Genomic DNA, 26023 nt, shown 5'->3' on the forward strand with positions numbered 1-26023 from the left:
AGCATCAGCACGCTAGCAGGCTTGGTTGTTACGGCCTGTGGACTATGAGCTCATCTGACTTTCTCATTGGCACTGAGCACTTCATGAGCCAGAAGCCTGCCTGGGGTTGCCCCAGCCCCCTGACATAGTGCCAGGCATGTGGACCACCAGAAAGAGGGGGAAGTGAATGATTACATGTATACTAGAAGATGCCAGGCCAGTAGCTCTCAATGAAAGCTGAATGAGGAAGCCAGATACACAGACAGATTAAAAACAGAACAGGTCTGAGTGAGCTCAGAGCTCAGCTCCCCAACCTTCCCCCTTGACCTACATGACAGGGAGACCCCAAGACACTACTGGAGAGCCCAAGGTGGTCCTAGAACAGAGGAGGAAACTATGCTCCAGTCTACCACTCTTTAATTTTATACATGGTGAATTTAAGGCCCAGAGGGGGAATGGTACTTGCCCAAGGTCACATAGCAGATGGAGGATAGAGTCAAATAAAGAAGGTACCCTGGCCCTGGTTTGGGAGCTTTCCAGAACACTAAGCTGGAATTTAACCTCTTCCTCTTTCAACCACCTCCCCACTATCCTCCCCGAAGGACTGGTCTCAGAATTTGCCTAATTCTTAGAAATAAGTCAGCCCATGTCATCTTTTTTGCACATGTCTGTGGTATGGTGGGGGGTGGGGCAGAATTGTAAGAGATCTTTTTGAGGGGATGCTTTCATTTTGAGGGGATGTCATTGGTGATGAGAAGCTCTGTCATTGAACTCCAGTTATCTGCTGAGCAAGGGTAAGGACCCAGCCCAGCACACTGGGGTGGCCTTACCAGCACAAGGTAGCCAACTTAGAACCAGAAGACAACCCGCCTCAGTTTCCCCTGGAGAGCTTATTAAAAATACAGCCTTTTGGGTACCACCCCAGATCTAGACTCCTAATCTTTGGAGGCAGGGTCAAGGAATTGGTGTTCCCCTTCTCAGGGAATTCTTATACATCTGAGAGTTTGGGAGCCACTATTTTACATTCTGATTAAGACCTTCTTTGCTGCTCAAACAGCTCCACTAACCAGGCTGAAACCCATTTCCTTGGTCAGAGCTCTTATACTATTGGCCCAAGTGATTTAGTTGGGTGGAACGCTACTTTGGAAACATCTGAATGTGAATGCCTTTAGGAGGGGCATGTGCTCCAGTTAGCCACAGGCTCCACTACTCCCTGATGTCTCCTACCCAGCCCACTTCATGTTCCCTGGAAGTATGTACATTCGCAACCCCCTGTTAGCACTGGGTTCTCCCTAACAGTGCCTTCAAAATGCAAATACTTTGACCAGCCCTTCATACCCCAGTGCAATTTAGACCATCAGAATTCCAGGCTTAGAGAATTTTTGCAATGTGCTGCCTTTAATTGGGGCGAGATGACCAGGGAATTCCGTAATGTGGGTGAAGGGAAGAACTGAAGGACTAAATTGAGGGTATCAAGAGCAAACTTAGGACTCCTCTCAATGTTTTACTTGGTCCTCTGGTATGCTTGCAACCCCCACCCCATGTCCTACCTATGCCCTCACATTCTTTTTAGTGCCTTCTCTATGTGGACAGATGCTGGGAACCAGGAGATGCAGACAGTTTCTGGGGTGATCCAGGATTCTCAACCCACCCAGGGCAGCCCAGCTTAGCGGGGACCTAGGTTCTGGTCCTGAAAGCTGAGTATAGGAAGCCATGGACTACCTGACTGGTCTCCGGGAAAATAGGAAGGCTACAGCGAAGGTTTAGCGCGCCATCTGTTGGTCATTTTGGAAACTGCATCTCTGCCAAACGGGCTGCATAGAGCTACAGGCATCTGCAAATTTGCCAGCCGGTTCTCCGGCAAGAAATTGCGTTTAACCTTTCCAAGGTCTCACACCCTTTAAAAAGCCGCTGCACACTTGTGAACCTTCTATCCCAGCAAAATGCACTTGCAATTGGTTTTGCATATAATTCCAGGGACTTGGCCATCTTCGGGTTAAGATCTTCTGAGACCCAGAGATGCCAAGGAGTTTCCTTGAGCTCACATAGCACATTGGTGGAAGTGTCCAGTCTGGAAAGCAGGTGTTCCAGCCACAAATCTAGTGTTTTTAATGCTCAGACTGCCTCCTTAAGCCTTAAAGGGCTCTTCCCTCTTTCTTCTCTGCCAGAGTCCTGCAAATATCCTACCTCTCCTGGGGGTTTTGGGCTCTCGGACAACCCTGTTCGCTGTTCATTGTTCCTGGGTCCTACAGAAGCATGCCCCCAGGGCCACTTTAGTGACACCCACTTTGCTCTTAGGAGTCTCAGACCCCGCATCCTGAACTGGGAGTTAGGACAGGAAACTGATTTGTCACTGATAGGCTGCTGCCCCGAGATGGATTGTCAAACCTTCCTGGATCTCGGCCTCCCTAGTGTAAAATGCTAGGTTGGAGGCAGCCATCTCCAAAGGCCCTTCCTTACTCTAACTGCAAAACTGACCGATGGGTGCCGTCCTTCACAACAAGCAGGTCCAAATCACTTTCCCAGCCAAATACCCAGAGACAGGGTCAAAAGCTAACTTCCTTTCAGAATCAGAAGCCCTGAGTGGACAGGGCTGCTTAAGGGAGGGAGGGGACCTGCGCACCATGGGAACAGGAAGGACACAGAGGTGGCACCCCATGGGTCTTCCAACACCTCCAACAGGCCAGCAAGGCAGGACAATGAGGCAGACCAAGGGGCGTTTCTTGGGGATGAAGTAGTGTGGGAAATGGTGAGTAACAGGTAAAGGGGTGGCTTGGTGGGTTCAAGGGGATAATGCACAGGGCTGGGTATATAGTTGGCATCTAATAAGGGAGACTTATTGTCATCACATAGCTGAACCCCAGCTTAACAGCAAATTCTTCTACTTATTTAAACAAACATTTGTTCGGTTTTTGGTGGGAACAGAGGTTCTCAAACTTGAGCAGGCATCAGAATTATCTGACTGGCTTGTTTAAAATGCAGATTGCGGGGCCCCATCCTGAGTGTCTAATTCGGGCGGTCTGAGGTGGGGCCCTGGAATCAGCATCACTAACAAGTTCTCAGGTGATGCTGATCTCATCATTCAGGGAACACGCTTTGAGAATCCCTGCCTTGGAGTAACAGAGGAGACAGATCACCCTGCCCTCGTGAGGGCACTGAATGAGTAAACATCACAGAACTTGTATGTTCTGAAGTGGGACATGCAGAGTGCCTAGGACTGCTCCCAGGACGGGGAGTTCACGCTAAGACTTGAAGGCCAAGTAGAGCCAGCCCAGGAAGTGGAAGAGGGGTGAAAATTTCATGAAACACTTACTTAGAATGTACCAGGCTCTCTCTCATATCATTCATCCGCTCCTCCCAGTCAATGTCAGGAAGGTAGGATTAACGTCCATTTTACAGATGAGGAAGGTGAGGCTGAGACAGGGAAATAACTGGCCTGAGAACTCATGGCAAGAAAGAAGCCCAGGTCTGTTTGTGCATAGGATGCCTACCAGCAGCCACATCCCCTCTGCTGCAGCCCCAGGAACCCCCTTCTTCCCAGGGGAGCTGCCACCTGGACGCAGCTGCCGGACCCGGCCAGCCGCACTCCATCCATTTCCCCCACTGGAGCTCTTCAAGTGTTTTCACTGCTGGGTGAATTCAGCAGATGCCTTTCGATCGCAGCCTATTAAATTAGCCCCTCTCTGCAGCCAAAAGAAGATAATTATGTTTTCATTAGCCCTCGATAATGTATTACCCCCTTGGTGACAGCCACATCAGTGAGGCCAGCCTCCTCCCTTCCTCCTCCTGCCCAGGGCTCCACCAGAGCTCTCCACTCCCCTGGGGTCCACCTCTGCACTAAGGGGTGGGCACCAGTGAGGGTCCAGCATGGCTGGGAGGTGGGGGGAAGGGACACCCTTTTCACCCATCCACCATCCACGCACGGGTTGAGGCGTGTGGTCCTGAGAGAAAGGCCAAGAATAATTGTTATCATGGTGACCATTTATGAAGTGCCTGCCCTGTGCTGATGCCAGGACGGGTCTCAGCTGGTTTGACTTTCCAATAGCTCGAGAGAAGGCTGGCACAACCCTCATCTTCCCCTGAACCCCAAAGGGGTCCTGGTGGAATCAGGTTATTGTGACAGCCCAGAGTGGCTTCCAAGGCACTACACCCAAGGGGCATTTGGGGGACTGTCACTGTGCATTATCCCAAGGCCACCTGGTTGACGGTAAAAGTCTCTTCCCTCCACTTGCTAGGGATCTCTGGAGACAATGCCCAGCACTCATGTGGTAGCGGTCCCCAGACACCAGGAGCCACTCTCCCCAAACCTGAGACACTCCCCGGATGGCTCCGACATCTTCACTCTCCCTCTTTCTCCACAAGACAGAGGCGAGGAGGCAGGAAAAGTCCCACCTTGGGGTCCCGAGTTCTAATATCTGCTTTACCACCGATTACCTGGGTGATCTGGAGCAAGTCACTCGGCCTCCAGAGCCTCTATTTTCTCCCTCTGTAAAATGGGAATAAGAAAGGGAGTCATCTCTTACCATTTTTCTGATGGTTCAGTGAGATATACCTATTAAATGCTTGGCTCAAAACCAGTGAAATGAGAAGTGCTCAATAGAAGATGGCCATTGTTCTCTTTACCACTGTAACTAGTGTCCCTAGTTCCCGTTAATCCTAGGGAAACCACCAGAGGGAGGGAAGGGAAGTCTGGCTCTGTCTGTCACTGTCCATCTTTCTCTGTATCTCTGTCTTTCTTTCCTGTCTCTGCCAATCTCTCTCTCTCTCTCTGCCAGTCTCTCTGTCAATCTGCCGATCTCTCTCTGCCTCTCTCTTACTCTCTCTGTCTCTCTTTTTTTCTCTGCCAATATGTCTCTCTGTGTATTTTTTCTTTCTGTCTCTGCCAATCTGTCTGTCTCTGTCTCTCTCTCTCTCTCTCTGCAAATCCCTCTGCCTCTCTCTTCTCTTACTCTTTCTGCCAATCTCTGTCTCCCTCTGTTTTCTCTGTCTTTCTCTCTGTCTCTGCCAATATGTCTCTGTCTTCCTGTCAATCTTTCTGTCTCTTTTTCTGTGTGCTTTTTCTATCTCCATCTCTGCCAATCTCTCTCTCTCTCTCAGTCTTTCTGTCTGTTCTTATCTGTCTCTCACTGTCTCTGCCAGTCTCTGCTGTCTCTGTCTCGCTCTTTGTCTATATCTCTCTCTGCCAATCTCTCTGCCTCTCTCTCTTCTCTGACTCTGTGTGTGTGTGTGTGCGTGCGTGTGTGTGTGTGTGTCTGTTTTCCTCTCTCATCTACACACACACACAGAGGGCCCCTCATGGTCCCTGGCTCCACCCATGGGCTCTGAGACTCTGTCTTCCCAGATCTCTGTCTCAAGAGCCACGTTCTAAGGCTTTGCTTTTAATTGCACCAAGGCACCTGGAAGTGAGGAGAGAAGTGAGGGGAGTGGGGTTTCTGTCCTGCTCTCCCCAAATCCAGCCAACTCTGCCTTCTGCAGGCACAGCCAGCCTTGGCTCTGACGCCACTATCTCCACCATCTCGTGGCCGTGCATTCCCTCCCAACCACCCTTCTCCCCAGTTTCAAAACAGCTTGTGCTCCCAGAGGGGAAGTGCCCCTACTCTGAGCTTCTTTTGGCCTCGACCCACACACAGGCAGACGTGGACTCTGTTTTGAGCAGGTGAACCGCCAGCCCAGTGGAACAGCAGCTTCCCTTCCCCTGGCTTCCTGATTTTCCCCAGTTGCCATGGTAATTGAGGGAGCAGCGTTCTGAGAATGACACCACTGAAACCCAGCACTCAACTTTGAAATGGTTCAGGCAAGGGACGCTGGACCCAAGACAGGAGGGGACCAGACTGCAAGGACTCAGCTCCAGCCTCAATTTTCTGGGACCCGCCCCCCATCCAGTCTGTGTGCCACTGTTCTTACTCTCATCATCATCAAAATCATCATTATTGTTGGCAACTGTTTCCTGAGCATTTACTATATGTCTAGCACTATGTCAAGGGCTTCACCAACACCATCTCATTGTGTATATCCTCACGACATCCCCAGGCCCATCCATGGCTCGGGAAACAGGCTCTGAAACTTGCCCTTGTGGCAGTCAGGAAGCGGCAGAGCGCTGGGGCTGGCGGCATTTCTCCAGGCCTCCTTCCAGTGTGTAGAAGACAGCATAGACCTCCATGCACCCTCATCAGCTTCTTCTTTATTCCTTCCTCCCCTCCTCATCCCCCACACCCCTCTTCCTGCCCCCAAAGTCACACCCCCCTCCCCTGCTGGATGTGCAAGACATCTGAAAAGCATTTATTAGTGACAAAGGGGGTGGTGGTTTTCCTCTTTGCCTCTTCTCTGTGCAACTCGAAGCCTGAGTGGGTTTGCTCCACTTGGCAAGGCTGGGGAGGAAGAAAAGATCAAATCACCCAGAGCCAGGTGCCAAGGGTGTGTGTGTGTGTGTGTGTGTGTGTGTGTGTCCTCTCTTTCCTTGCTTTTCCCCCGTTTTCCCAAGACTGTGTGAGCAGCAGCAACAGCAACGGGGAGATGCAAAATCCTTTGCAATCTGCCCAGGAAAAGACAGCTTTTGAGTCGGGTTTATATGGTTACCCATATGTTAGGGCCCCTAAGAAAGGAAGGGAAGCTGCGTTCTCTGTCTTCCCCTCCTCCAGCCCAGACCTTGGCCTCTCCACACCTGTGGCGCTCCCAGGCCACAGATGAACATGTGCCCTCCATCTTTCCCCCTCCCCAGATGCCAGGCCTGAGTGTGGCTCCAGAAAAGACCAGAACCAGGCAACATTTCCTGAACAGGCTGCCTTTCTCCGTCTGTCCACCCAAGAGCCAAGGCCAGAACCCAGGCTGCGACTCTGCGGGCTCCCGGGAGGGGCCCCCAGCACTGCCCAACCTGGGGGGCTGTGTGTTCCACTGTCCCATTAAGGAATGCTATCCCAACACTGATGTAGAGACAGAAATAACCATCCCTGCCTCCTATGGGGCCTTCTCTGCCCAAATAGACCTGCCCTCCCCTGCATGGCTACTACATTCAGCCCTCTCCAGGCTCCCAGAAATTGTCGTTGTGTGTGTGTGTGTGTGTGTGTGTGTGTTTCCTGATAGAAAAAAAAATGGAAATTAGGTTATATAAAAGATGTATGCTTTGGAGCCCAGAGCGGCTCTTTTAATGAGGGTTGCGACGTCTCCCTCCCCACACCCATAAACCAGTCGGGTTGGACGTCACTACTAATTCGTTTCAGCGATGATAGGATAAAGGAGGGACATTAAGAAATAAATTCCCCCTCACGACCCTCGCTGAGCTCACGGCTCAGTCCCTACATATTTATGCCGCGTTCCCAGCGGCTGGGTGAGGAGCTACTTAGCGCCGCGGCTCCTCGGAGGGGCGGCCGGGCAGCGAGCAGCGGCCGAGTGGACGGGGTGAGCCAGGGGCGCGTGCGGGGCGCCCAGCACTGCGCCGGGGAAGCTCGCAGCCTCCGTCCCGAACTTGGGTTCGCTGAGGCTGAGGGAGGGGACGCAAGGGGAGGGGAGAAGAGAAGGGAGGAGTGGGGGCTAGGGGAGAGGGGGTGGGGAGGGATCTTGGAGGCACAAAGCGGAGGGGAAGGGGAGGGACGCGCGCGGCTCCTACCAGGAGGCGAGTGGGTGCAACCGGCGCCCTCCAGCCGCGCGGGGCGGCGGACTCGGAGGATTCAGAACCCGGAGCGCGGCGGCCGCTGGCGCCCGGGAGGAAGAGGAGGAGTAGGAGGTGGGCGGGCGGGTGCGCAGCGCGAAGAGGCAGCCTCCGCGCTGCCCGGCTCGGCGGCAGGTGAGTTCCTGATCCGGGCGTCCCGCGCCCCTTCTCCGTCCCCAGGGCTCCCCGCTCCCGCCCGAGTCCCTGGTGTGCGCGGAAGGCTCGGGCTTTGCTGCGCGTCCCAACTTGGTTCGGGCGGCCTCATTTTCCTCCTAGCGGGCGGCCCCAGGCCAGGGGCTCCGGTCCGGGGGTCTGTGCGCCCAGGCTCCAACTTTGCAGGACCCCAGTCGCTCCCCAGCCGCGCGCTCGGCTCCGAGCTGTGCGCTGGCGGTAATGGCGGAGCCCTTGGCACAGCTCGCTACCTTCCCGCGGGCAGCCCTGGCTGGGGGATGCCAGTCCCTGGGGACCGTTATACCTGCCCAAGCTCAACTTTACGCCTTCCTCTGTGCCAGACTCTGCGGCCGAATTGCAACTGCGAGCCGCAGGTAATGGCGGAGTCTTTGGCACCGCCAGCCGTCCGCTGCTGGGGGCCCGAGGCTGGGAGGGCTCCGCTCCCCGGAACATCGCCTGGGCCTGCCTCCAACTTTGTGAGGAGCCTCCTTGCGCTCTCCTCCCGCGGTCATGGCGGGGCCGCCCGCACCTCGCACTTCTTCCGTCTGGGCGAGATTGGGGTGTAAGAGCGCCGTCTCCAGAACCTGGGAAAGTTGTGCCTCTCCCGCGAAGGAAGCTCTAGGGAGGCCGAGGGGCGCGCTCCGCCGCGGTTCGGGGCTGGGCAGCGGCACCAGAGCTCGGTGAGGTGGTTTCCAGGTGGCCAAGGGTCGGAGCAGGGTCCCCGGGAGATCCAACTTCCAGGGCCACTCAGGGACCTTGCGTCCGCGGTCCTGGAAGGGGCTCTCTCGGGACTGCGCCCCAGAGGAGGCCAGACGCTCGCCCCCACCCCCAGGGCACTGTGACCAGAGAGCTCATGGCTCTCCAAGCCCCACATCAAGCTGTCTGGGGTAGACATCCAGAGAGGAAAGGCTTTCACAGAGAAGGCAGCCGAGGAGGGCAGGAACCTTTCCAGTGACTCCCCTGGGTTCTGGTCCTAGATCGACCTTTTACTTGTGTGACCTTCGGTAAGTCTCTTCATCTTTCCCAGCCTCAGTTTCTCATCTGTAAAATGGAGAAACAGTACCTTTTTCGTGGGACTGTCGTGAGGACCTTAAAAAATCATAAATGTGAATATGAAGTCAGGGTAAGTGTTCATAACGCAGGAAGTGTTGCTGATTTTTCTTTTTTTTTAAAACCATTATTGTAATGCTCTGGGACCGGATCTGGGAGACTCGCACGCAGGTCTAGGGTTTCCCGCCAGTAGGAACTGGGGGGGTCTAGCCCACAGGGTACTACAGGCTGCAGAAGGTTGCTCTCGCCTCCATCTCTAACCCGGTAATCCTGGGGAAGACGCATGGGATTCTTCCTCCTACTCCCATAACCCAGCTCAAACCCTGCGCTCAGGCCTAAGAAAAGCGCGCACAGCCGCCACGGAGGGAGGGTCCCTAGGGACGCCGCTAGGCAAGGGTGCGGTGCAGGCGAGCGCTCCTCTAGGCGCCTCATCTCACCTTTGGCGGCCCAGGACCTTGGGAGACAGCAGAAAGGAGCCCCCAGACCGCTCCTCCCGAGAGGAATGAGGGAAAATTGCTCCCTTTCTTCAGTGCTAATTGGGGTCGGGGCAAACGCAAGAAATTCATAAACGCACCAGGGAACACTGACGCAGCTCTCTGGAGCACAGAATTTTCCCCCGTTATTTCTTCAGAACTGAAGATAAATCCCCCCAAGTGCGCATGGGTCGCGTCCGTTCTCCGCCCTCAAGGCATCTCAGCGGATGGTTTGAGAAGCCTCCGCAGGTCTCTGAAGGAGGGGGTCTCTGTCCCACCAGCACCGGCACAGCGGCCCCGGCCCCTTTCCACTAGCCTGGATTTCAGAGGCGCCCTGAGGGGCGCACGGCTCTGTCACTGACAGCTCCAAGGCACTGTCACACATATTATTCACCTGGAGCCTCTTAACAACTCTCAGGTTGCCAGTGCAGTCATCTGAATTCCATTTTGCAGCTGTGGAAATTGAGGTGTGGCAAACCAAGCTACCTACCCATAGTCACCTAGCTGGTAAGTGGCACTACCCAAGACCTCAACCCCAATTTTTGCTTTCTTAATTGGGGGCATTTTGCATACATCTGGGCACCTACGCAATCTGACATGTACCGGAACCTTGGCACACATAGCTGTATTTCCCGATACATCTGCTCAGCCAGAGGCCAGCCATCCCTATGGTCAGAGGCTTGGCTTTGTCTCCACAAATTGTGTGATTTTTTTTTTCCCCAGAGTCCCAGATCACGTAGAGAAAGAGTGAGCAGTGTGGTAGAGAGACCTGGTGAAGACCTCAGCTTGAGGCCAAGCTTAGCTCACTCCATGGCTGTGTGACCTCAGATTGTTCACTTAACCTTTCTGAGCTTCGGTTCTGTTGTCTGTAAAATGAGAACAGTAACTCCCACACGGGGCTGTTTTGAAGACTTTGTGATTATGTGTGTGAAAGGTGTTCTAGAAACAATGCTGTTATGCCAAGATTGGTGATTGTAAGGCAGGAAGGCCTTACAATCCGAAACAAATGGAGCCGTTTGGGGCCAATAGTGTCATCGTGGCTTTCAGAGCAGCCTGCTTTTTGCCCTTTCTGTCTCCTCTTTATTTTTCCCAAATGGCCAAAGCCAGTCCCCAGGAGCCTGTGTATGCTACGGGGAAGGACTTCACGGAGAAGAGTGAGAGGGCGGGGATATTGTGACAGGTTAGGCTGCTCCCAGTGGGTCTCTGTGAGTACGATGCAAAGAGTTGTCCAAGGTACCACTCAGACGGTTGTCCAGAAATGTCCCCGCTGGCAGGGTTGCTGATTTCCCAGGAGGCAGGAAGACTGGGAGGTCAATTTGCCTGCATATTGTGAGCACAGACAGGTTTGGCTGTGCCTGTTGCGCTCACAGTCTGCTGATGTTTTGGGGTGTCTTATGACAAGACTTCATGTGTTGCCTGTCACTCAGGTTCTATGGGTCTGTGAAGGGCTTGGAATGTGGTTAAGAGCCACAGGCAACAATCAGTGCTCATGAGAACTGGGGCTTTTTCCCATTAGAAACTGGAATTTGTAGGCTGGGCGCAGTGGCTCATGCCTGTAATCCCAGCACTTTGGGAGGCCGAGGCGGGCAGATCACGAGGTCAGGAGATCGAGACCATCCTGGCTAACACGGTGAAACCCCATCTCCACTAAAAATACAAAAACTTCTCCGGGCGCGGTGGCGGGCGCCTGTAGTCCCAGCTACTCAGGAGGCTGAGGCAGGAGAATGGCGTGAGCCCGGGAGGTGGAGCTTGCAGTGAGCCGAGATCACACCACTGCACTCCAGCCTGGGCGACAGAGTGCAGTTCCGTCTCAAAAAAAAAAAAAAAAAAAAAAAAAGAAAAGAAACCGGAATTTGTAGAAGTTGATTTTGGCATTTCAGGACCCTTTTTAATCTGGATTGTTTGAACAGGGGGGCATGTTTCCTGCCACGGATCAGTGTGGGTTTTTATGGTTAACACCACATAAGTTATAGACATGACCATTTTCCTTGTTCTAATATATGACAACATTTAAACATCATCTAATCCAGCAAACGCCAAACATCAGCCCAGTGGGCCTTTAGTGTCAGAATACAACAAGTCACTGGTTAAAAGCAAAGATGCCAGACCCCACCCTAAATCTACCAAATCAGCATCCCTGGGGGAGACTGGAAATATCTATATTTTTAACAAGGCTGCTCCAGGAGATTCTAATACCCTCAGTTTTTGTCTGTCACCCTCCTTGTACAAATTGGGAAACTGAGGCCCAGGAAAGGCATGTGACTGGATGAAAGTCACACAGCACATTACTGCCAAAGCTGGGATAGAACTTCAGTGTCTTGACTCGCTGTCCAATCCTCACTGATGATAACTTCATGTTTCCTTTGGTACAAGCCCTGTAAATGCCGGGGTTTAAAGAACTTTAATTTCATCTTTCTGATTGTCATTCTAGATTAGACCAACTGCTCAGAGGAGACTGAAAATAAGTCCTCCCACCTTGACCTTGCTGGGTGTCAGCACTGAGTTCCCATCTAATCTTGGACATTAGCCCCACTATTTGATCTATCCCTTTCAGAGGGAATATTCCTTTTTTTTTTTTTTTTTTTTTTTTTGAGACAAGGTCACTCTCTATGGCCCAGGCTGGAGTGTAGTGGCGTGATTACAGCTCACTGGAGCTTCGACCTCCTGGGCTCAACTGATCATCTCTCCTCAGCCTCTCGAGTAGCTGGGACTATAGGCGTGTGCCACCACACCTGGCTAATTTTTTTATTTTTGGTAGAGACGGGGTTTTGTCACGTTGCCCAGGCTAGTCTTGAACTCCTGGGCTCAAGCCATTTGCCTGCTTCGGCATCCTTAAGTGCTGGGATTACAGGTATGAGCCACCACGCCAGGTCTAGAAAAATTCCTTTTATAAGTGACCTATCAGGTATAACTTCTGCAGAGAAGTAGTCACAGAGCTAATAAACCCAGTTTAACTACCATTGATTTCACCAAAGCCATTGGTTTGAGCTCATTTCAGCAGCCCTTCGGCCTTCCACCCAGCCTTTGCAAGTGTGTTTGTGCTGCTCACATGCCTGTTCTTAAGGTAGAAGACTGATGAGCAGCACCAGCAATGCTGGAAAATTGAGCCCATTCGAATCTTTTAAATGAAAATGATGTATCAACAGAAAGTGCCCCTGAGTCTCTAATTCAAGTATGGTTAACAGGGTATAGTGGACGTGGGTCTTGGCCCAGTCGTATGATGCTAAGGATGAACAGCAGTTACCGTGGGCCGTTCGGCAGCAGACGTCAGCACATTTATCGTATGTGTCATGATACGTGTTAAATGGCAAGGCCAGTGCTGGGCCCCGAGGGCAGGTGCCCAGATAAAGGTGGTGTGAGCCCCACTCTAATGAAGCCTGCAGTCCGGCTAAGCGGTGAGCAACAGACAAGCCCTGTACCTGGCGTGAAGTTTCTGCAAGAGAGGTGGAGGTGAGGTGCTGTGGCAGCACCCAGGACAGGTGGTTGAGGGAATCAGGAAGGACTTCTCAGAGGAGGTGGCATCGAAGCCCGTAGCCTGATTTGTGGCACCCTCTCAGGGATGGGGTCCCCGGTGCCAAACTGGGCCAGCAGCAGCCAGGTTGAAAGGCAGAGTCTCACACTGAGAATCGTCTTAGGAAACGCGTGAGGCCAGCTTGGGCACTTGTGGATTCTGTGACTCAGAGTGAGAGTTAACATCTCTGACTCTCTGGCTTGTCATTCATGCAGCTGAGATTATGAGTACTACAGGGGGTTGTTAGGAGGATTTAGTGGGATAGTGTGTGTGTAACTCTAGAAGGGAAGCAGCATTGGGCCCATCTCAGTGATCATAATAAAGAAAAGAAATTGTAAAAAGAGTTAGTTAGCCAGCCAGACGCAGTGGCTCACGCCTGTAATCCCAACACTTTGGGAGACTGAGACAGGAGGATTGTTTGAGCTCAGCGTTCGAGCCCAGCCTGGAAAACAGCATGAGACTCCATCTCTACAAAAGAATTAGCCAGGTGTGGTGGCGTGCACCTGTGGTCCCAGCTACTCAGTGGGCTGAGGTGGGAGGATAGCTTGAGCCTAGGAGGCGGAGGTTGCAGGGAGCCGAGATTGTGCTGTTGCACTCCATCCTGGGTAACAGAGCCAGAACCTGTCTCAAAAATAAATAAATTAATTCATCAATTAATTTTTTAAGATAGCCAGTTGGTGTAATCTGAGCCCCTTTCTCTTGCTCAGCCTCCGGTTTTCTTATTTGTGAAATGGAGTTGGAATTAAAGGGCATCTCCCATCAGAGACCTGCAGATGTGTTCTCTTAGTCTGGCAGAGGTTTTTTTTGTTTTCTGTTTGTTTGGATTGGGGGGCATTGTTTTGTTGGGTTTTGTTTGAAGAGTATTTTTTTTTCCTTTAGGTCACCAGCCTCACCATTCAATATTGTTTAATTCACTTGTCTGGCCCTTCAAGGCATTTTAGTTTATAACCCCAGGACTAACTTCCCTCAAAGACCTTTACAGCTTTAACATCCTCTGCCTTACCTAGAGCAACATGGGCCCAATTGTCATCCATCAGTTGTGTTTATGATTTCTGCTGACATTTCCTAGGAGAAAGGTGGCCCTATTCAGGTGGAAAATACAGAAGCCCTTTGCAAGGGGCGAAGTTCCCATTTCCAGCCTGGGCATTTCCCACCTCTGATTTGTATGTTCTGTTTCCTACTAAGACTGGGATTTCCTGGAAATGATGAGCCTTTACTTTTTGACCATCCACGATGCTTCAGGAGCCTACAGGTTTTCAGAGGTGCCCTGAAAAGCATCTCAGCTTCTGCTGGGAACATTTGCCCACTGGCATTAAATAATACTCAAGAATCTCTTCTTTATTGAAAACCTCACAGCTAAATTGTACTACCATGAGGATTAAAAAGGTGGGCCTTTCTGAAACCCATTTCCAGTTGGAAATGAAGAAGGAATCTTGTGAATTCAAAAAGCTTATGCAGCTTCAGATAGTATCCATGTACAGCCGTCGTTTCCCAGCTAAAGTATTTCTTGTCGTAAACAAGAGTGAAGTTAACCACTTCTTCATTTAACAAACACACCCTGAGCTCCCAGCTCTGTGCCAGACCCCACAAGAGAGGCTTCTGCGTAAAGAAAGGGAAGACAGGGTCCCTACCCTCAAGGTGGCTCGTGGTGTCCAAAACAGGCATCCACTCACCAATAACTAGATGTAGTGGGGTAAACGATGTGGGCAGTCCATCCTATTTAGTCACTAAGACAGCCACATGGATCACATTGGGCTCTATGTCATTCCAGGAATTTTCAGCATAAAAAAACGTATCCTCCAGGGATAAGTCAGAATGGTACTCGATCACAACTGACATATTTTGGGCATATTTTTCTCTTTAATTTTTTTGAAGCAGTCTATCAGCTCTGGAATATTCAGTAAAAAAAAAATGAAAGTCAGTCATGTTCACGTGCCAGAAATCAGGTAATGAACACAGTTGATAGCATCTATGTGCTTGTTTGTTATGTCTTAGCTGGCAATACCTTCAGTTATCATTTTGCCTCTAATATCATGTAGTCACTGAAATGAAACCTCTTTCTTTCTCCCAAAGCATGGTATAAAATAATGGGACCGGATGGGTTTCTTGACTTGATATTTTTATTGATTTCGATGATCTTTTTAATAAACATGCCAAACTCCTATATGTAGATAAATATTGTTTCGCTTCCAGCTGCTGTCAAGGTCTAGGATTTCTTGGGGGTCCCTTCTTCAAGACTTGCCTTCAGAAAGCATGGTATTTCTTTCCGAATCTCCCTACTAGTGATATCTTACTGGGCTTTTGAGGATGCAGTTGAATTTCAGAAACAGCAAGAAGTCATTGAGAGCCACATTTTTTTTGGCTAAAATGGGTGATGACATTGGATGAAATGTAGAGATTTGGTGTTTGCTTGTTTGTTTGTTTCATTGTGTTTTTTTTCATTGTTGTTTTGTTTTGCTTTTATGGAGATGGATTCTCACCATGTTGCCCAGGCTGGTCTTGAACTCCTGGGCTCAAATGATCCTCCTGCCTCGGCGTCCCAAAGTACTGGGATTACAGGCATGAACCCAGCCCAAAATGTGGAGATTTAGTTTAGAGGAGGGCTATTTTAAAAAAACAATATGGTATGATCAGGATTGCCTATCTGGTTCAAAACTGACATGTAAGTCAAGCATTGTGCGCCATGTACTTCATCTTGTGACCCTGACAATGGGAGCCAGCCTCCATGACGCTAAAACTCTTCCCTCGTGAGAACCCTTGACACCTATTACTGGGAAGCAGCTTGTCTGCTTCTCTCTCCTAACCAACAGGGATGAGATTTATGACTTGAGTTGTCATTGTTTAGGAAACAATCTTAACTGAGTATTTGGTGAAGTTGTGCAAGTACAGTATATAGTTAATTTTCTTAGGTGTAATAATGGTACTGTGGGTTTTGTGGGAGTCTGTCTCTATGCTGAAGGCATATGTGCTTAAGAATTTAGAGCCGAGACATTATGATTCTGCAACTTATTTTAAAATGGTTCATTTTAAAGGTAGGTAAGTAGGTAGGTAGATAGATAATAGATGGAGAGCTAGGTAGATAGATAGATAGATAGATAGATAGATAGATAGATAGATAGATAGATAATAGCTAAAGGATAGATAATAAGTAGGTAGATAGATGATTGATAAATACATAGGTAGATAGATGAATAGATAGATAACAGGTGATAGATAGGTAGGTAGATAGATTGGTAGGTAGATAGATGCATAGACAGATGATAGGTACGTATGTAGGTAGATAGATAGGTATGTGAATGGATGGACGAATGGATAGGTAGGTAGATAGGTAAGTAGGTAGGTAGGTGTGTGGATGGATGGATAGATAGATAGATGACTGATAGAGAAAGACAAGTAGGTAAATATGAAAATGCTAATAGCTGTTGAATTAAGTTGAAAGTTTTTGGGTGTTTTTACAACATTCTTTTACATTTTCTCTTTAAACACTTTATCATAAAAAAGTTGGGAGCCAAGAATGGCTTTCAACTTTCCTCCTTGTTAAATTTTTCCAAGTTTCTTAGGAGAATAATATTTAGCCATCTCGTTTCTATCCCCTCACCTCCCACACATGAATACATGTGCACACGCACATATGCACACATGAACACACACATCTCTCTCTCTCTCCCTCTTTTTTCCTGGAAGCAATAATCCTGCAGTTTAGCAGAATGTCACTGTTTTTCATGGCAGTTTCTCTTTACATTTTTCCCTCAGCATTTTAATTAGGGCTGTGAGTCACCATGCTTTATGAAGGCTGGTGACAATGTCATTTACGGCTGTTTAGCATCCCAATCGAGCCCTCTTTGGCGGTGCTCATTACATCAGGGGCATTGAGCAGTGAGCAGGCGACAGTTCCCTCTGTCAGCAACAGAACAGGCTCAGGGCCTCTTGAGGGACTGAGAAATGAGCTTGAGGTTTGTTCATGGACTGAATGCACTTGAGCTTGAGAGGGTTGTGCAAAACTGAAGCTCTGACCTCCTTCTCAGTGATAGTGAGCTTTCTCCCAGGCCCACGCTTCTCACCTCCAGACATCAGCTCTTGAATACTTATTTATTTATTTATTTATTTATTTATTTATTTATTTATTTATTTCTGTGACAGGGTCTTACTCTGTCGCCCAGGCTGGAGTGCTGTGTCATGATGACAGCCCACTGCAACCTCAACTTTCCTGGCTCAGGTGATCCTCCCACCTCAGCCTCCTGAGTAGCTGGGACTACAGGTGTGCACCACCACACCTGGCTAATTTTTTGTATTTTTTGTAGAGACGGGGTCTCACCACATTGCCCAGGCTGATTTCAAATTCCTGGGCTCAAGCAATCTGCCTGCCTGGGCCTCCCAAAGTACTGGGATTACAGCTGTGAGTTACCATGCCCAGCAGGTTCTTGAACACTTGATGATGGAGAAGAGGCAGGATTCTGAAGCCCATCAAAGCTGGGTTCAAATCCAACCACTGCCATTGATTCACTCTGTAACCTTGGCAAGTTATTTAATCTCTCTGTAAATCTCATTTTCCTCTTCTGTAAACACAGGAATAATTCCACTTCACTGCATTACTGAGGCCATTAAATGCTTGGCACATGCAGGCTCCTCCATCAGTTTCTCGGTAAGGATGAGGTTGGTGATTAGGATGACTTGGCTTAGACATGTCACGCCCTTGACTATCCATGTTCCTTCTGATATTCCTCATCCCTCGACCCAAGGGGCAATGGAGGTGAAGATTTGTCAGTCAGGGTCTAAGCAGGAAACAGAAGGCAGCTGCAGCTGGGACTTCCAAGATAATTTAATTAAGGAGCAGCTTATGGACACAGGTTAAGGCACCAACAAGAGGGTGCTAAAGTACTCAGGGACTAGCAACCAGGGCAGCAGTTGCCACTCCAGGCCTGAAGGAACAGGGGGAAGCAACAGTGTTACTGAAGCCCTTTGGGTCGTGAAATGGAGCGGGGGTGCTGGCGAAGGAAGGGTCCCTGTAGAAGCTATACTCAGAAGGGAATGCAGACCCTGCCAGACTACAGCACTAAGAGAGGGAGAGAGCAGAGAAAGAAATACCCTGGCCTCTCTCTGCTTCTCCCTCATCTCCTGTCTCCACGTCCCATTGGCCAAACCCAATCAGATGCCAGAGAGCAAAAGACTTTATTTCTTTCTTTTTTTTTTTTTTTTTTTTTTTTTTTGAGACAGAGTCTCGCTTGGTCGTCCAGGCTGGAGTGCAGTGGCATGATATCAGCTCACTGCAAGCTCTGCCTCCCGGGTTCACGCCATTCTCCTGCCTCAGCATCCGGAGTAGCTGGGACTATAGGCGCCCGCCACCACACCTGGCTAATTTTTTTGTGTGTTTAGTAGAGATGGAGTTTCACCGTGTTAGCCAGGATGGTCTCGATCTCCCGACCTCATGATCCACCAGCCTCAGTCTCCCAAAGTGCTGGGATTACAGGCTTGAGCCACCGCGCCTGGCCAAGAGACCTTTTGATGTCCATAGAGGTCAGTCTCTTTGGAAGCCCAGATAAGTTTGGAGAATGAATCTAGGGGCAAAGGATGGAGCACAACTAGCACAGATGGGGGGAAAGAGGAAGAGCTCACCAATAATGGTGAGTAAGACCAATCCCGGTTCATCAGCTCTGAGCAAAAAGAAGTTTCCCTGAGTTGGGACGTTCTGGAATGTCTCCATTTTGCTTCCCGGATCCAGGACATGGTAGTGTGTCTTCAGTTTTCTGTAGGGTCCTTATTAAATCCTCAAAATAAATCAGGCATTTGCTTTCATTTCAAACACCCAAGGTACTTTGAGAAAATGAGAGTGGGCACTGTAAAATCAAGTGAACAGTGCCAGGGCATTGCAACTTAGCCTGCAAATTGTAGGGTGGAGTCCTAAATAAAGCACCCAGTTAATTGAGGAGGTGTGGCTCATTGAAGAATCTGTTGAAATGGTTTTGGTGTACAGTCAACAGGTAACAAGTAAGTGCCTGTTGAATGCCCACTCTGCATTGTCCCTGAGCACATCACCCATCGTCCTGTGACAATGGCGTGCTGTGCCCTGCCAGCCAGGCATGCAAGTCTTATCAAAGTGCAAAAGGTTCTTAGATTTCAAAGCAAGGTTTTCTAATGATAGCATCTCAGGAATCCTGAGATTTTACTGCTGACTTTCAAGGAGAGTTGTAGATTAAACTTGGAGAAACTTTCTTGGTGGAAATGACAATGATGCTGTAGAAAAAACTCTGAAGTGGGAGCTGAGAGTCTGTGTGTCTCTGGCAATGATAATAACACCAGCCAGCCAGGCACAGTGGCTCACGTCTGTAAACCCAGCACTTTGGGAGGTTGAGGAGGGAGGATCACTTGAGCTCAGGAGTTCGAGGCCAGCCTAGGCAACATAGCAAGACCCCATGTCTACAAAAAAATTAAAAATTAACCAAGTGTGGTGGCTTATGCCTGTAGTCCCAGCTATTCAGAAGGCTGAGGCAGGAGGATCCTTGAGCCCCGGAGTTCAAGACGGCAACTAGCTATGATCGCACCACTGCACTCTAGCCTGGGCAATACAACAAGACCCAGTCTCAAAATAATAAATAATAACACCAGCCAATGTTCTTCATGTACGTGCTACAGACTAGGTACCATGCTAAGCCCTGGGCCTGTATAATCACAGGTTTCCAAAATATGGTGGTTGCTCCACTGGCGGGACCCATTTTTTATTGTTTTATTTCATTGAGGTAAAATTCACGTAACATAAAACTAACCATTTTAAAGTAGCATTTAGTACCTTCCCAGTGTTGTGTGATCATTGCCTCTATCTAGTTCCAAAACATCTCCATTACCCCACAAGGGAACCTTGTACTTCTTAAGAATTGAAAACAAGTATTCAAACAAAAACTTTTCCATGTGTGTTCGTAGCACTATTCACAATAGCCAAAGGGTGGAAACAACCCAAATGTCTGTCAGTGGACGAGTGGATAAACTAAAAGCGGCTTATCCATCTATGTGATGGAATATTACTCATCCACTGAAAGGAATGAAGTGCTGATCTGTGCTATAACATGGATGAACCTCAAAAGCGTGATGCTGAGTGAAAGAAACCACACACAAAAAGCCTCATCTTGTAGGATTTCATTTATATGCAGTATTCAGAATAGACAAATCCATGGAGGCAGAAAGCAGATTAGTGGTTGCCAGGGGGCAAGGAGAGGGGAAAGGGGGAGCAACCACTTTACTGATACTCATTTTTTTTTAAACTTTTATTTTGAAGTAATTTTAGATTCACCGAAAAGTTGCAATATGGTACGAGCTTCTTTATACCCTGACCTAGTTTCCCCAATGTTAATATCATACATAACCATAGTCTAATTATCAAGAACAGAAGATTGACAATGGCGTGATATTAACTAAACGACAGACCCTGTTCGAATGGCACCACTTTCTCCACTGCTGTGCTGTGTCTGTTCCAGGATCCCACATTGCTTTCGGCGCTGATTCTGTCTGCCTCCTCTGATCTGTGACAGTTTGTCAGTCTTTCCTTGTCTCCCGTGGACTTGACACTTTTGAAGATGACTGGTCAGTTACAGTGCCACTTCGTGTGAATTTGTTCCACGTGTTTTCATGATTAGATCAAGGCACCATTTTAAAAAAAAATTACCCATTAAATATTTGTTTTGATAGATCATAGAAAAAAAGCAGCTAGCAAATTTATACCATGATTTCGTGGATTTTAGCTTTTAGGATGAGGCTATAGTAAGTAAGATAGGAAGTCAGTTCATTGTAAGGGAAAATATTAAATAAATAATTGCATAGGTGAGACATGGGTATGATGCAAAGATAGAATGTTGGTAAGAGCAGCATGGGAAACATTACGTTACCTCGTGGAATCCTCAGAAGAGCCCTGCAAAGTAGATTCAGGACTATTGTTTTTCTCCATTTTATAGATGAAGAAACAGGCACCAAGATGCTGAAGCTCTTGACCGAGTCACGTGTCAGTAAATGGCAGAATCGGGATTTGAATCCCGTGCCTGTGATCTTAAACCATGGCATTCCCCCATAATCCTTCCTTCCAACCTCTGCGACATCAGCTTATAGACTGTTGAAGGTGACGCCGTTCTCTTCTGTGATTTGATTTCGGGGGATATTTGCAGAGCTCTGTTCAGTAAAGCTAACTCAGCTGGGGATGTGTCCCGCGGTGCTGAGGTGGGGTGTCCTCCAGGGGCTTCCCAGGTGTGCGGGTGCAGCACGAGATAAAGACCAAGCCAGTTCAGGTAACCCCCAGGTAGAGTCACTAAAAAAAACTGTAGGGGATCTAGGACTGAATCTTCCCTCGGAATGGAGGAAGGAAGTTGCGTTCCACTCAGCTCCTGTTAGAATGAGTACACAAGGACTGGTTTGACATCAAAAGAAAAACTCCAATTTAGATAGAAAGGTGTCACTCCAGGAAGGGCTTTGGTGCACGCCCAAGATGAAAGAAGAAACAGATATAGACATAAAGATGATGATCGTGCAAAGTGCTGCATCACTCTCAGTAGATTTAACCCAGGGAGAACAAGGTCAGGGTTGAGCATCAGCGCCAGGGCACAATCTGGGGTGGATGCTGTGATCTCCTGTGGAGGTGGGGATCCCATCGAACACCTGGATCGACTGGGGCCACCTAGGACAAGACCCAAATCACTGAGCACACCATGTCCCTTCATTGAGTAGCTTCTGAAGGTGACCTTCCTTGTTGCCCTTTAAAACTCACTCTCTAGCAGGGGTCCCACAGTCAAAGGCCTATAGTCAAATACTTATTGGCAAGAAACGAATGATGGGGGCCACAGGTTGGTGCAGGGGAACCAGAGAGCTCATGCCCCACCTATAGGGGGTGCCACCACCTACTCCAGCTGTTTGGAGTGTGCTCAGGAACTCAAGCCCAGTATTAACGTATCTTCCACAGTTCCAAGAAAGCCAGAGATTTTTATCTTTGGTGAAACCTCCAGTTTTTTTGTTTGTTTGTTTGTTTGTTTGTTTTTTCCTTTTTTTGAGACAGGATCACACTCTCTTTCACCCAGTCTGGAGTGCAGTGGCGCGATCTCGGCTCACTGCAACCTCTGCCTCCCAGGTTCAAGCAATTCTCCTGCCTCAGACCCCCAACCAGCTGGGACTACAGGCATGCACCACCACACCCAGCTAATTTTTGTATTTTTAGTAGAGACAGGGTTTTGCCATCTTGGCCAGACTGGTCTTCAACTTCTGACCTCAAGTGATCCACCTTCCTCGGCCTCCCAAAGTGCTGGGATTACAGGTGTGAGCCACCATGCCCAGCCTGAAATCTCTAGTTTTTAAATGGTGGTAACAAATTTGGGGGGAAAAAAATTAACTGTATGAACCAAATGCAACTCATTTGTATACCTATGGGCTGTCTTTGATAGAATCTGACCAGAGCCTGATTGAAGCATATGATATCCTGGATCTGAGGCATTTTTTGTGCAGAACAGGTGATAGTTTGAGTTGAATTCCAAATTTCCTTTGAAATGGCCATTTGTGTAGGTCACAAAAAGTCACACAGGGCTTTAGAAGCAAGCTGTACCGGTGTTTCTTAAACTCTAGTGTGCATGTAAATCTGCTGGGGATCTTCCTAAAATGCAGAGCCTGAATCGTAGGTCTGGGCTGGGCCTTGGGATTCTGCATTGCTGACATGTTCCCAGGTGATGGTGATGGTGCTGGCGCATGGACCACACTTTGGGTAGCAAGGGACTAGACCATGTTCATCGCTAGTGATTTTGCAAACTCCATTAAGACCCACCCCACATTGTCTTTCCTTTTTCTGAATCCAAGTTTTGTTTCTGTTTTTGTTTTTTGAGACAGAGTCTCATTCTATGATCCAGGCTGGAGTGCAGTGGTGTGACCTTGGCTCACTACAACCTCCGCCTCCCAGGTTCAAGCCATTCTCCTGCCTCAGCCTCCTGAGTAACTGGGATTACAGGCACGTGCCACCACGCCCGGCTAATTTTTGTATTTTTAGTAGAGGCAGGGTTTCACCATGTTGGCCAGACGGGTCTCACACTCCTGGTCTCAGGTGATCCGCCCACCTCAGCCTCCCAAAGTGCCGGGATTAAGGCGTGAGCCATGGCACCTGGCCTGAATCCAGGTTTTGTTAACCAAGTGTCTAAAGTTTCATTCATTTGTAATGGGCCGTGCCATCACCTCCCTGCAGCAGCTTTCAGGAAGTGAAGTGAGACCAGTTTGGCTTTCTGCATGGCAACCACTGGCTAGAACTGCCCTCCAGATGTGGCATGGGGCCCTCAGTTCTCTACAGTCCCCTCTGCTCCCTCTCACTTCTCATAGGGCTGCTTCATTCAGTAGCTGCAGACTTAGAGATTGAGACCCTGATTCACTGAGCACCTATTATGTGCCAAGTCCTGTGCTATGCACAGGTGATTCTTTTGTTTTTGTTTTTGTTTTTTTTGAAACAGGGTCTTGCTTTGTCACCCAGGCTGTAGTCCAGTGGTACTATCATGGCTTACTGCAACCTCAACCTCCTGGGCTCGATAATCCTCCTGCCTTAACCTCCCAAAGTATTGAGATTACAGGCATGAGCCACTGGACCCAGCCCTAAGTAGTTACTTGATAAAAGCTGAGTAAATGAAGGAATCATAGCAGACGTCTCTGATACCATAATCATTATTTTTATTTGATTTTTTATTTGAAAAAGTGCATTATCATCTGTGGTTCCCTTTCAGCACTAAATATTTATTTTAAGCTTCTTATCCTGATTATGAAATTGATTGTTTAAACATTTACTTTGACAAGTGACTAGAATCTGTTAGCCTTGCCCCCTCATCTCACTTTTAGTGGTATCTTCAGATACCCTGTTATCGATCCTTAGGAGGCAGATAATTTTTGGAGGTATTTCACCAGGAAGAAAGGTAAGCCAATATTTGACTGCTTGGGCAATAATTTAAATTGTTAAGCTCCAGCATAACAAGACAGAAAGAGCATCTTGCAGCTGGGCGCAGTGGCTCATGCCTATAATCCCAGCACTTTGGGAGGCCGAGGCAAACGGATCACATGAGGTCAGGGGTTCAAGACCAGCCTGGCCAACATGGCAAAATCCCATCTCCACTAAAAATATAAAAATTAGCTGGCAGGCATCTGTAGTCCCAGCTACTCAGGAGGCTGAGGCAGGAGAATTGCTTGAACCCAGGAGGCAGAGGTTACAGTGAGCCAAGATTGTGCCACTGCACTCCAGCCTGGGCAACAGAGTGAGTCACTGTCAAAAAAAAAAAAAAAAAAAAAAAGGCAAGCAAACAAGAATGAATCATATAGCCTGAGTTTGATCCTCGTTCTGACTCTGTTTCTAAGAATCTTAGACAAGTCCTTTCCTAACAGCCTCTAGCTCCTCATCTGCAAAATGCAATGTTAAACCAGTGACTTCTACCCTTATTATTTATTGTGTAATGGAATACTTGGGGAATCATATTAATGCCATGGCCTGTTTTCCCCATATAAATGCACGTATCACAAAAGTTGCACCCACAATTTCAGGATTTTCAGGGTTCCCTGAGCCCTGTAGGAGGTTTATAAAATCAATGTTGTGAACTAGAGTAGAAAATCCCTAGCATCTCTTTCAACTTTCAATTACTAAAATTGTAGAATTGAGCTAAAAATACATAGCAGTACTTAGAACGTTAGAAAAGCAAAGACGTTGAGTTCAGACAAACTTGACTTAAGTCCCCACCACTGACGCTAGCTGCATAATCTATGACTTAATGTCTTAGAGCCTCGATTTTAACATCTATAAAATGGGAATTATAATGTCACGTCATGTTCATATCGTGTTGCAAGAATGAAAATGAGATCTTCCAATAGTGTTTACATATAAAAATGTTCAAAATATTAAGTTGAACCATACGAAATTGAAAAATTTGATCACTTGCAAAACTGTTAATTTCATATATTTCAACCTAATAAGTACTTAGTCACCAAATACTTATTTCATGCTTACTAGGTGCTAACATATTCTAAGAAGAAAGTCAGTTATATTGTGCAGATGAAAGCAGACCTTTGGTGCTTTAGTTCCAAGCGGCCAGCAAATGTATACTAGGCTCAGCCCTGCCTTACTGAATATTTTCCCTCCTGTCCTTGCTACTAGTCTACACATTCATGCTAAGGTAGGGCAACTGCAAATACATTTTATACAATTGAAGAGTCTTGATCTTTTACTAAAGTTTGACCCAATTGCATTTATTGTTATTACTGGTATATCTGACATATATGGAATTATTTCTGCCATTGTAGTTTGTGTTTTCTATTTAACATGTTTTCCCTTTACTGAAATTCATTTGTAACTGATTCAGGCCTGTATGGATGCTGTGGATCTGTTTAAAGGGAACTTTCGAGTGAAGGGAACAGATATTATTACTGCTGTCTTAAAATAGTTATTCTTACTTCTTTTTTCTTCCCTGAGCACTTTTTGTCAGCCTTTTGACTCAGCTGCCCTATACCAGAAAGCACCCAAGGATGCCAGGCATGAGAGAAGAAATTTGGTTGAGCATCAAGTTAACATTGATGTGCAATTTGAAGAAAACAGTTACTGATTTTCCCTGAAAAATAAACAGTCAACATTGTCATTATAGTTGACATTTACAGTTTACAAAGTGCCTTTTGCTGTGTCCGTCTTGCTTAATCATTACAAAATCCTTGGCAACTAGTTGTTATCACCGTTTCAATTTCACAAAAGGAAATCGAGAGTCAAAATGTTAAATGACTTATCCAAGATCAAATAGCTTGTAAATGGCAAAGCTTGGAATTGAGCCAAATTGAGCTTATTTTTTATAGCTGAATTCTCAGAATTATGGAAATGACGTTATTAGGAAATGTTGATTCTTGCAATATACTAGACCACAACTAAATTACTTATTACTACTCATGACAGACAATTCTATGAAATGAGTTTCATTCATTCTTATTCTTTTTTTCACCATTTTCCTCCCTTCCTCCCTTCCTTCCTTCCATCCATCCATCCTTCCTTCCTTCTTTCTTTTTGACAGGGTGTTTCACTGTCACCCAGGCTGGTGTGCAGTGGCACGATCATAGTTAATTTTTTCTTTTTTTTTTTTTTTTTTTTTTTTTGTAGAGATGGGGGTCTCACTGTGTTGCTCAGGCTGGTCTTGAACTCCTGGCCTCAAACAATCCTCTTGCCTCAGCCTCCCA

General features: G+C 47.9%; 1 protein-coding gene across 4 annotated transcripts in view; it reads left to right on the plus strand.

Annotated features, from left to right (window-relative positions):
• The first annotated feature begins 7203 nt into the window (after positions 1 to 7203).
• LOC105495113 (nitric oxide synthase 1) overlaps positions 7204 to 26023 on the plus strand; it is a 147155-nt gene continuing 128335 nt past the window's right edge. Inside the window, exon 1 of one of the 4 annotated variants that reach the window (XM_011764385.3) lies at positions 7204 to 7374. The gene's annotated coding sequence lies outside the window, so the exon portion shown is untranslated. Of the gene's footprint in view, positions 7375 to 7672; positions 7760 to 8379; positions 8476 to 26023 lie in introns of those variants that run through there. The other 3 variants (XM_011764337.3, XM_011764352.2, XM_011764363.2) reach the window with 3 other exon arrangements.

The sequence above is a fragment of the Macaca nemestrina genome, chromosome 10, assembly GCF_043159975.1.
Source record: "Macaca nemestrina isolate mMacNem1 chromosome 10, mMacNem.hap1, whole genome shotgun sequence".
In the NCBI taxonomy this organism is placed as follows: Eukaryota; Metazoa; Chordata; class Mammalia; order Primates; family Cercopithecidae; genus Macaca; species Macaca nemestrina.